General features: G+C 38.3%; 1 pseudogene; it reads right to left on the reverse strand.

The window, feature by feature from the left end:
* Positions 1–4,321: 4,321 nt before the first annotated feature.
* LOC102759934 lies at positions 4,322–5,415 on the reverse strand (annotated as a pseudogene).
* Positions 5,416–7,836: the final 2,421 nt, after the last annotated feature.

Below are 7,836 nucleotides of genomic sequence, written 5' to 3' on the forward strand. Positions count from 1 at the left end.
TATAAACCAATGGACATAAGACACTGGGGGATAGGGGAGGCTAGGGGACTGTTAAGGGCGGGGAGAAAAGGACACATATGTAATACCTTTTGTAATACTTTAAGCAATAAAACAATTAAAAATAAATAAATAGATAAATAAGAAAAAAAGCAGTTTACAGAAGCAGAAGCAGCATGTTATCTAAATTATAGTTTTGGATCTCCAGATCACTGAATTGACAGAAACACATTATCTACAGCCCTCAGCTCTGAAATGAGGAACCTGGTTTGCAAAAAAGCAGTTTATAGAAGCAGAAGCAGTTTCGTGTTATCTAAATTACAGTTTTTGTGTCTCCAGAACACTGATTCAACAGGGACATGTTAACTGGAGCCCTCTGACCTTGGGATAATTGTGCTGTCCTTCCCAGGTAAAGAAAAATGTGCTTTCTAAGACCAGTATGACCACAACAAATGGGATAGTCACATTACAATCAATAGGGTATTTAATTGAATGGGATAATCTATATAATTCAGAAAATCAAAATAACTTTTCTATTGTTAAACAAAGCAAATAAGTACAGAAGTCAAATAGGAAGGTTAAAGTTAAACTATAGTTTCTACCTTAGATGATTGCTACCATACTTTATATTTGTTACTGGTTTCAGAGAGAGAAAAACAGAGAGAGAGAAACATCAATCAGCTGCTCCTGCACATCCCCCAATGATGATCAAACCTTCAACCCAGGCATGTGCCCTGACAGAATCCAACCAGCAACCACCTGAGCCACACCAGTCAGGGCACTATATATCTTTATCTATCTATCTATCTATCTATCTATCTATCTATCTATCTATCTATCTAATCTATCATCTATCTATCTCTCCGTCATATTGGTTCTGTTTCTCTGGAGAAGCCTGATTAATAAATGCTCCAAAGGGAAAATCAGATCAAGGAGTGAGTCCATTCCATTTCTATGATCTGAGATTTGGGTGGTTTTCCCAGGCTAGCTGAGATCATACTGGGTCATTGTTTGATCCCTTGCAGCATCACTTTTGCAGTCATGCTGAAGGTGACCTCTCAGTTTTATATGATAATTAATCTAAGATAGAGTGAAAGACAGCAGCTCCTATAAACCACACTCCAAAATGCACCCTATCCAAAAAGCATTGGTGAATGTACCAGATGCCTCTGAAGATGTGTGGAGGGGGCATCTTTTTTCCTAAGACTTTTTGCCCATTGTACCCTGAATGGAAACACAAATCTTCCATCCCCCCAAAGATCATGCTTTCTCCCTGATGCCTCTATTCTTTCCTCTTTCTTATTCTACTAGTTATCTGCTTTTCTCTATCCACTAACTTGCTTTTTGGAGGAAACATAATTACTTTCACAAAGTAATTTAGAAGTCATTTTTTATTGCTTAGGTTTGTGCTAGATTCACATCCCTATAATAGCTACCTCTGCTTCAGTAGTCATGCCAATTAATTTTTTAAAAACATGCACATTTTCCTCTATAAGAGAAAAACAGCAAAATAGAGGTAGTATTGTCAATAGAGCAATGTACAAAGGAGCCAGAGGCCTCCAGGAAGCTGAGATGAATACACACACTACATGTGAAACTGAACTTTTCAAGTGGGTTAAACCAAAGTCCCACATCCTGATACAGTTCTTGGAACTGGCCTACATCACTGAACTCTTTGTGAAAAATAAGTTTTTCACCTAGCAAGAGACATAAGCAGTCAATCATGTACAGCATAGTTTGAATATGCTTGAGAGTACCAATCATAGCTCTTTCAAAACACCTTGTTGGAATCCGCCCCCTCCCCCCACACACACACACTTTGTCTGTCTTCGTAAAAGCTGTCCCTCTTTCACTCTTGGATTTTTATCCAAATCTTTGTCATCTAGGTTGCATTTTTAGAAAATAAAATATTTGTTTGCCTTGCAGTTCTTGGTCAAAATTGATTAACATGACTCTAGCAAGAATTTTGGAGTAAGGTGTTAAAATAATAAACATTTTGTTTTACATTTGTATAATATATTATCTAGTACCTCTACCACTGCAAGACAGAAGGAGGTTGTATTAAAAATGGGAGACTTGTGCCCTGGCTGGGTTGTTCAGTTGGTTGGATTGTCACCCTATACACCCAAAGGTTGAGGGTTTGATTCCTGGGTAGGGCACGTTCCTAGGTGGCAGATTCAGTTCCCTTCTGGGTTGAATGCAGGAGGCAACTGATCTATATTTCTCTTTCACATCTATGCGTTTCTCTCTCTCTCTCTCTCTCTCTCTCTCTCTCTCTCCCTTCCTCACTCTCTAAAATGAATAAACTTATCACATGTCATCTTGTGAGAATTAAAAAGAAATGGTGAGAGTCATGACTTGTGCAGACACCCTTGCTTTGGAAACTGTGGGAAAATGTACTATGTGAAGACAGAGGCATGCAGCTTAAATATTAGTAGAATTACATATTTTGAGGACTCTGGGTCTTCTTTTTTATACAAACCATCATACATATTCATTTTAATCCGGTTTTGAAACAGATTACAATGAATGAAGCACAATATTAAGTAAAACATAAGACATAAACTCTGGGCTGACAAATAAATGTTGTTTGGAAGAACAATATTATCTCAGTTTGACTCAAAATAAATATAGTAAATAGAGAAAAATACCTCCTAATTATATTGTAGATTCAACATAAATTGAAGGTGTGTTAATACCCAATGTAGAAATTTGTTTTTCGGGCTAAAAAATGTCTAGAATATAGATTTCATGAATTTTAAAACTTGACCTTTTGCTGTAAATATAGAAAGAAAATTATGTACAAAATTATAACTGCTAATGCTATTGGCTTTTCATTAGAAACCAAACATTTAGCTGATTACAGAACAGAAATAAAAAATCTTGCCCAGCCAAAGTAGCTCAGTGGTTGAGTATTGACCTATGAACCAGGAGGGCGCAGTTCGATCCTGTGGTCAGGGCATATGCCTGGGTTGCGGGCTCTCTCCCCAGTGTGGGGAATGTAGGAGACAGCCAATCAATGATTCTTTCTCTTCATTGATGTTTTTATCTCTCTCTCTCTCCCTCTCCCTTCCTCTCTGAAATTAATAAAAATACATATTTTTAAAAAATTTAGACAATACTTACTGTCTTTCATTTTGCTCTAAATTTAGCAGAAGCAGCATAAAATAATCATGAATTAGACTTCTACTCAAGAGAATCTTGTGTTAGTTACAAAGAATACTTTATCAAAATATATTCTTAGAGTCTATACTTTTGGGAAAAATTAGTCATGATGTTTAAAAATTCATCTTTAATGGGCATAAATATGTTAACTGGTGTCCAATACTGGGATTCCATTTTTTAAAATATATTTTTATTGCTTTCAGAGAGGAAGAAAGAGGGAGAGAAAAATAGAAACATCAATGATGAGAGAGAATCATTGATTAGCTGCCTCCTGCACACCTCCTACTGGGGATCGAGCCCACAACCAGGACACGTGCCCTTGACTGGAATCGAACCTGGGATCATTCTGTCCATAGGCTGACACTCTACCCATTGAGCCAAACCAGCTAGGACTGGGATTCTATTTTAGAAGAAATCTCTCCAAGCAAAGGCAATAGGTCCTAGTGACTTGTACTAGAATATTTATATCAACAGAAATAGCTTCTTTGTAACACACACCAGAATACAAATACATTTTTAAAACAGTAATACCAGGGGGAAAAGACAGGTACCAAATACAGCCAGTGATTATTCGCAATGTGGTAAGAGGACAGGAAGATAAATAATTCAGAGTCACAGATACTTCCGCACCTCCAGTTTAGCTTGTGGTTTCAGCATCATTCTACACCTAGCCCCATTTCAGAGATGAACAAGTGGGAAAATTAAGTATTTTGTTTTATGTTTCCTTTGATTGCCTCATCCTCCAGTGCAGGTGCTAACATAACAAGAAGAAATAAGGACTGGAGGAAAATGAATATGACACCTGGCTAATCCAAAGCACAAACCAATCAGACACTGAGTAATCAAAAATCAAAAACCCTTTAGCCAAACTGCCTAGTGGGTCACACATTTAATAAGAATGCCTTTGAGTTTCGATAGGAAGCAGAAACATCATGCAAATTATAGGCACATTTTAGATCAAACCCTTGGGTATAAACATATAAAAGCATAAAATATAGATTGTTTGGTTTAAGGTCTAAACTTCTCTAAACACAGCCAGTGGACCCATGCTAAGCCCTCTATTCAGAAGTCATCTTCACTATACAGTGGCAGAACTGTGTATGGTTTCTATAAATTATATATTTGAAAAGTGTGTTGTCATTATTAACTCTTGTTACTCCTACTGACTTATGCAGTCACCAGCTTTATCTGGGTCTTCTCTATCAATTTTAATCCACTTCTTTTCTATTTCACCCTGGATGTTGGAGCAAGCTCTCTGTTGTAGCAGAACGTGTTTCTGTGGCTGCACACCACTCTCCACCCCCAGAAACCTAAACTTTGTCCTTGATGCACAGTTGTCAAGCATCCCAAACTGAATAGTAGCAAATGGATACCAATCAGAGGAAATTTCTTGGTATGATCCAAGTCCTAGGTTGTATGACAAACAATGGGATGATCAGGATTTCAATGTTTATCAGGAAGCCAGTCTACATTCCATACCACGGTAGGCACTCTCATATTTTGTGACCTGTATGAGGGGTTCAGATTCAGGTTCATGAGAACTCCCCAGACATGCCCGCCAGTTCATTTGGGCTTTCAGGGACTTCTTCCTCTGGAGGTTCATGGCCCAGAGAGCCTTGATCCACTGGGATGGAACAGAAAGTGTACCATTATGTTGTCACAGGACCTCAAGGAACTGGCATGAGATGATCTCTGAAGCAATGATTGCCTTCTTCTTTCCAAAATGGACTTGAAAAGGCACGGTCCTGCCAAAAATACTGAACCTGGAGATCATCACTTTGGAACCCTAGGCTTTCAACCTGTGGAGGACTAACTTCATCTGGAAGACCCACTTTGGGAGCTGTAGGTGTACATGAGTGGTGATTGGATAAGGAAGCATGGGATAAACAGGTTGGTTTAGTAGGCAATAAGGAAGAATTTACTCCAGGTGTGTGGGTGGATGGTTTGAAAATAATTCTGGAATAGGATAAAGCACATAAGTCTCTGCTTTGGGGGTGCCAGGAATTCCTGGGATGTCTTTGATAGGTGTAGAAAGAGGAGAGTTACTTGGAGGTCCTGGACTGGAGTAGAAGTCTATGATGAGAGATGGGAGAGGGGTACTACAGGTGGAGGAAGACCCACAGGGAAATTCCTTAGTACCAGAAAGGTTCAGCTTAAGTCTGCTTGGCCTACAAATGCCTTGATCCTCTGGACAGAAATTCTTTGACTTCTGGGATAAGATTGAAATGTGTTGCCTGGGTTCATAGAAAACATCTTTGAAATCAGATTGTGATCTTGTCAATGAGTCAAATGTGTTGAACCATACTATTTATTGTTCACATATTAATTACTGTATGGTTTTTCTCTTAGAAAAATAAGCCATTCTTTCTTCTGAACACTTGGAATCACAGCTGAATAAAGTAATTTAAACTCTCTAGTACAGAGGTGTTAACATTCTCACAGAGGAAAATACTATAACACCCAATGTCACAGAGAAGGAAACTTCAGAAAAGTTTCTTTTATACTTCTAGCTTATAAATCACCTTAACCAAGTTTCTAAAATTCAAGCTACTTATTACCTTCTCCAACATTTGAGGTGTGCATGTAATTCTTGCAATTGAAAGCAGTCATGTATGCATCATCCCTTTGACTTTACAACAAAAACTTATTTAGCACACATTCCATGCCTAAACATATTTTGAGGGGATGAGCAGAAAAATGACAAGCTGTCCTCAGATGAACTTTACTATCCACTTGGAAATAAATAATAGATCCTAATTAGTTGTAATTGGGCAAAGACTCAGTTATTCTGGACTCATGAGTTACTACTTTAATAGGAGGTCTATGAATCTATCCAGTATCTGGGTATCAATGACAAGTTAGATCCTGAGTCAGTATTTCTTAAATGTTTGAATATTCCTCTTTCTCCAGTATATAGGCACCTGAGTAAATGGCCAGTGGTCCCTCAGAGGGAAGGCAGGAGGAATCATTTTCATTTCTTCTCCTGGAGTTCCAGGGTCCTTCTTCCTGAGGACCCAGCATCTCTTTCTTAAGGAACACCTTCCTCCAGGTGAGAGGTTTGAGGTATGAAATTGGCTCAGATCAAGGGACTGTAACAATTTATTGAGTCTATAAATCAATAGCCTCCTCATAAATCATCCTCGACTTCATTATTTTCTCCCTATCCCTCTTGACCATGTTCTACTCATCATCTTTTGAATTTTCCATGGTAAGGCCTAGCAGGCTGTCACTCCAGCCTCAGTGCTCAACTATCACTGCATCAACTGGGCTTCTGATATTTAAGTGTCAATACCTGGCCATCATGCATCAGGATCTCTCATCTCCAATACTAGCAGGAGTCCAGTTCTGCAATGGTAGCACATTGGACCACCTGCACTGGCATACAATAGAGAGGCCACCATTGAATTTAATTTTATTTTTCATGGTTGACTCTATTACAGATGTCCCTATTTTCTCCCCCTTTACCTAGCCCCCCAGCCCACGTCACTCTGGCCATTATCACATTGCTGTCTGTGTCTATGCATATGTGTTCTCTGGCTAATCCCTTCACCTTCTTTCATCCAGGCCCATCCTCCTCCCTCCCCTCTGACAACTGTCAGTCTGTTCCATGTATCCATGCCTTTGTTTCTATTTCATTAATCAGTTTATTTTGTTCATTAGATTCCACATATAAGTGAGATCATATCTGAAGATAAAAGGATCCTTCTCACCACCAGTATATGCTCTTATTTTTTGGAAATTCTGGTTCTAACATTTTTTTTTCTAATCTAGTGAGGATTTCAGCTTTGGTGTCTTCAGTTATTGGCAATGTTTATTTATTTATTGTAGATAGAAAGAGAGACTTATTTTTTGTTCCATTTGTTGTTTATGCATTCATTGATTGCTTCCCATATGTGCCCTACCAGGATCTAACTGCAATCTTGGCATATGGGGGCAATGCTTCAACCAAATGAGCTACCAGGCCAGGGAAGATTTTAATATCTTAAAGCTGTGATTCAGAAATAGAAATTAGAGGACATTCTCACTGAGATTTGAAAGAATCACTAAAAACTTTATACCTTAGTTTTAAAGTACATATAGGGATTAAAAAACCAAAGCCAACATCAAAACATTAGGATGGAAATTTTGTGCTATCCAGTGCTCTGATTCTTAGCCTTAAGCCCCTCATTGAACAGGCTGATGTCATTTCTAGAATCAATGAACAATTTATCATCTCATGATCAATTTTACATTTCTATTAGGGTTTATTAATAGTATCATATTTTACATGTTCTTTCTTATTTATGAATAGGAAATACAAACTTTCTTTTCAAAATCAAAAGATGGAAGCTATAATAAAAACTATGGATCCCTCCCACTCTTAATCCCATCCATGTCAGTAGTTTTCAGTAATTTCTATATAAATTACATTATACACACTATTTTGCACCTAATTTTTTCACCTTAAAACATATTTTAAAGGTTTTATATTAGCACTAGAGGCCCAGTGCACAAAATTTGTGCATGAGGGTGGGGAGGAAGGGGGTTCCCTCAGTTCAACCTGCACCTTCTCCAATCCAGAACCCCTCAGGGGATGTCTGACTGCCAGTTTAGGCCCAATTCTGGGGATCAGACCTCAACTGGCAGTCGGACATCCCTCTCACAATCCTGGACCACTGGCTCCTAATCACTAAT

The sequence above is a fragment of the Myotis davidii genome, unplaced genomic scaffold (assembly GCF_000327345.1).
Source record: "Myotis davidii unplaced genomic scaffold, ASM32734v1 scaffold1757, whole genome shotgun sequence".
Taxonomy (NCBI): Eukaryota; Metazoa; Chordata; class Mammalia; order Chiroptera; family Vespertilionidae; genus Myotis; species Myotis davidii.